Raw genomic sequence first — 4,654 nt, 5'->3', positions numbered from 1 at the left:
TATGAATTGAATTTCTATGTTTGGCAAGCCAGTTATAGCAAAGTTTAAACCAAATTAAAATAATTTTATTTGTCGATTTTTTATAAATCATTTAGATCATAGATGTGTGGCTTCTATGCATAATAATATGTTTCAAACTGACAACACACAAATAACATAGTTTTATTATATGTAATAATGACTCAAGACAACTGTTTATAAAAAATACCGAAGGTTGCATCAGACACTAGCAACCCAATATAAATATGAAACTCTAACTTCTCAATAATAAAAAGAAAACATCCCTATGCCAATAAGTTGGCAAATAAACAAAGATAAATATATGACTGAACTAGACATTATTATTCTCTTATTTTTTTTAGCTCATAATAACTTAGAATAGAATTATGGAGCAACCTCAATAGGATACCTGTCAATGCAATCATTCCAAGGACTATTTGGTGAGAGCTCCACATTAGCCATGTCCTTCCAGACTATGCTGTTACACTTGAACCCACTGCCAAATGCAATCTGCCAGACTCGATTCCCCTTCTTCATCCTGCTCTTTGCTTCCATGTAAGCTAACTCATACCAAATAGAGCTAGACGAAGTGTTTCCAAACCTGTGCAGAGTCATTCTAGATGCCTCAACATGCTCACTCTGAAGCTGCAAATTCTTCTCAAGCTCATCAATCACTGCCTTACCACCAGCATGAATGCAAAAATGATCAAAAGCAAGCTTGAAATTTGGGATGTAAGGCTTCTTAGTTGAACCAAATATTTTCTTGATCACCAAATCATAAAAGTAGAGAAGCTGCTCCTTTATGGGTAGCATAAGAGGACCTAAGGTTGTAAAGTTCTGAGGGCTACACCAGCAATAACCATGAGATCCTTTGATAAGGACACACCAACTTTTCTAGCATCATCTTGCTCCTCATAGACACACTTGAATGCCTTTTCATCTGCACGTATATGAGTCCTCACAGTATGAAGAAGCTCATACTTAGCTTGAAGCCTATCACAAGTCTTGTTAGAAAGCAAAATCGCTGCCCCACCCATGCAAAAGAGACAATTTGGTATCAGCATGGAGTTCTAAGTGATGTTCTCAGTACTAACCACCACAGCATAATTGTTTCGATGAATCTGAAGCAAGTCCTTAGCAAGGTCAATAGATACAACACCAGCACTGCAACCCAAGCCCCCCAAGTTATAGCTCCTAACATTGCACCTCATCTTGTACTTGTTGACAATCATAGAAGCTAGGGAAGGGGTGGGATTGAACAAGCTGCAATTCACAACAAGGATCCCAATGTCCTTTGGATTGACCTTTGTAACATCCCTCTTTCATATTGAAATTAATTTATATTTAACACTAATATTATTAAAACATAATTAGCAAAATTTGTATACTTTGTATAAATGTTATAGTATGGGAACACGAATTAGAAAACTTGACGAACTTACAATATTTCTTCAAAAATATACAAATATATTCTTAACACAAGATTTCTCTTTTTAAATGAATGAAAATACATTAAAGATTTATACATCTATTTCATAAAACTTTATTATATCCGAGCAGTTCCTTTCCTACAACTCCTTGATGAGTATGACCCTAGAATGGATCATTTGTCTCCATTTCTTCTTTTTCATTACCTGAAAATAATCAGTAAGGGTGAGTATTTCCCGCCCACTAAATCTTTTTTAGTATATCTTAACTAATAATAATGATTAGAGTCGTAGCCTAATACTTTATTCTAATTCATTCTCATTCAAATACATGTAGTCATACAATCATTCATCAAACACATATAACATTTCACTCAGTATACATACATTTCTATGCTGACCTGTATGTTATTATACATGTATCATATCATTTCAATTCATGTGTCACGATACATCTGTCCCAGTAACACACGTCGATGTATTACAACACACGTACCATAACAACATGAACTGATCTGCTACGATACATATATCATATCATACATATTCTTTACCACATCTTATCTATATCACTTTTTATCATAATAATTGCCCCTAAGATCTCCTGAGGACTTCTAGCATAGATAGCTACTGGTTGGCTGCAACATCACAGAAACACGTGTGCCGCCCCAGCCCCTTTTAGCAAAGGTATAGTTAGGAGCTTCGTCGGGAGATGAAGGTGTGGCCTATGAATGTTCATTTTCAATAATTTATTGTGCACCCATTTTCATTGTTAACATTCACCATCCTCATTTCCTCAAGATTTCCCAAATCTTCTCTTTAACTCTATACCCCTAGTGTATCGCTATACTATCTATACTCATTCTCTTTCTCATTCTCAACATTTCTCATTTCACATTCTTTAAATCAATCAGCATGTCATGATTCATGAGTCACAATTTATATAAATTCATGGATTACAATATATATGATAACACACTCTTTCAATGTGCTATAATTTATATCATAATCACTCTGTTTCAAGTTGCGTGGACTCATACATTATAATCACGCCTCATCTTCTTTCTAAATCATATTCTCATTTCTCATTATACATCACATGCTTTCACTTTCATTCAACACTTCATTCATTTCTATAATTCTACCAGTTTAACATGCAAAGTTGTCATACAAAGTCATATCACGCAACCAATACAATATATCAAACTTATCACAGAGACTACCACGCAATATCACACCATACAATCAGTATAATATGCCCAAGGGTCGAACACCTTCGGACTCAGCCCAGCTCGTATAATCTCAATATATAGTCTCCTAACCTAAAGTTCATTATAGTATATCTTTTATTACTTAATTCATATACATCTTAAGGAACTCAGTTCTAAAATCTCTTAATACTACTTAAGCCCATATTTTCTCTAAAAATTTGATATTATCAGTTTAAAATAAACTCCAAACCTCTCTTTATATCAAAATACACCTTTGTCATATGATACTATCAAAATTTACAGAACTTTACTAAGTAAGATACTCATATTTCTCAAAGAACCACTAGATCTATATATACATATATAACTACAGCTAGAAAATACTCCCCTTACCTGATAACAATTCCTCCAAACTAGTTCTCTAAGTGATTTACAGAGAGATTCCATACTATTCACGTAGAGATCTTCCAAAAGATAAGATTTTCTAAGTACTTCGAGGTAGAGATCTTAAGATGAGAAGAAAACCAAAGAAAAGGAATGAAATAGAGATCTGAGTTCTGAGAAACTTACTTAGATCCAAGAAGAATGGATGTTTGAGCTCAAATCTGAAGAAGATCCAGAGTTATTAGAGGTTTTCTCTAAGAAAGGAGAAGGAGAGAACGAAGAGGATGGAGAGAGATATGTAATTTGGATGGAAATGAAGATTTTAGGGCAAGAGTTCCTTAAATATCTCTCAAACTCGCGACTTTCTCGCTACAGCGAAAAAATCAGAAGTTTTCTTCCTTTGTTGTCTGTCATTCTAAGTACAGCAAGAGCTCCTCGCTACAACGAGAGCATCCTCGCTACAACAAGAGGGCTCCAGAATGTTCCATTTTCACCACCTCATTCTCGCTACAGCGAGATATCCTATAGTTCACCTCAATCAAACACTTCTAATTTCAAATAACATGCATAAACAACTAATATCAATTGCAATAATAATAAATTACAAAATGAGGATGTTACAACCTTGGTGTTGGAAAAAAGTACATCTAGAGCACCAAACATGACTTGCTCAGCCTCATCTCTTGCAGCAAACATGGTCGGTGTTGGTGGGATGTTGTGCATTGCTTGAGGGACATAAGTTTCTTCTCTAAGGCCAGAGGGCTCAAGAATCTTCTTTTGAAACTCAAGTGAAGAATCGTTGAAGTTCCCATTAAGAACGGTGTGATACATGAACTTGTCATAGTTCACTTTAAGATGAGCATAGGGTTTGTAACATGCAAAGTCGACCAAGTAGATAGATCTTGGCTTCTTCATGATGTAAACAAGGATTCCAAACACAAGGACAATGCAACAAAGGACAACGCTGACAAAGTTGTCCGACAAGTTATATTGCGAGTTGAGCCAAAGTTGGTGAATCTCATCTAAAGTCATGTTAGAGGCTTGAAAGATGATGAAAGCAGTGAGAGGAATGAGGCATAGAGTGAAAAGGAGGGAGATCAAATAATGGTATCCAAGTTTTATGTACGTCATGTTCAGGATATGAAGGAAGTCAAGGAGCCTGTCAGGGTGGTTGATGCTGAGGCCTTGGTTGTCATTGGAGTTCATGGTGTTGGAAGGCATGGTGTGTGTATACGTATGAATTATGAACTCTGAATTATGATTAATGTCTTTCCTGCACAGCTTTATATATAGGATTAGGAAGAGAATGAGAAACAAAAAGGTGGCAATTGCGTCTCTAACTGTCACACGCTACCAAACAGAATTGAAATGCGCATTTATATTGTGAGTTTGGTGCTAAGTTTTGGAATTATGAATATTTCATACACATGTTCATAGGTGACTCAGACAAAAGGCCCCAGATTTCAGAATAAGACATACCTTTGCCACTGTGGTATTTGTTATGTTAAGTTTTTATTGTACGTATGTGTCACTATCTTTTTCCATTACTACTTATTATGCAGTTTACCACGTTAATCACATTGATGCAAAACAAACAATTGAGGAAAATCATGAACTTCTTGTTTTATAAAA

At 35.3% G+C, this 4,654-nt stretch overlaps 1 pseudogene; it reads right to left on the bottom strand.

Annotated features, from left to right (window-relative positions):
- Positions 1 to 384: 384 nt before the first annotated feature.
- Positions 385 to 4,228, bottom strand: LOC113871500 (annotated as a pseudogene).
- Positions 4,229 to 4,654: the final 426 nt, after the last annotated feature.

Source organism: Abrus precatorius, unplaced genomic scaffold (assembly GCF_003935025.1).
Source record: "Abrus precatorius isolate BTA unplaced genomic scaffold, Abrus_2018 Scaffold7, whole genome shotgun sequence".
In the NCBI taxonomy this organism is placed as follows: Eukaryota; Viridiplantae; Streptophyta; class Magnoliopsida; order Fabales; family Fabaceae; genus Abrus; species Abrus precatorius.
Note: the sequence above shows the minus strand (reverse complement) of the source record. Positions and strands in the feature narration are given on the sequence as shown.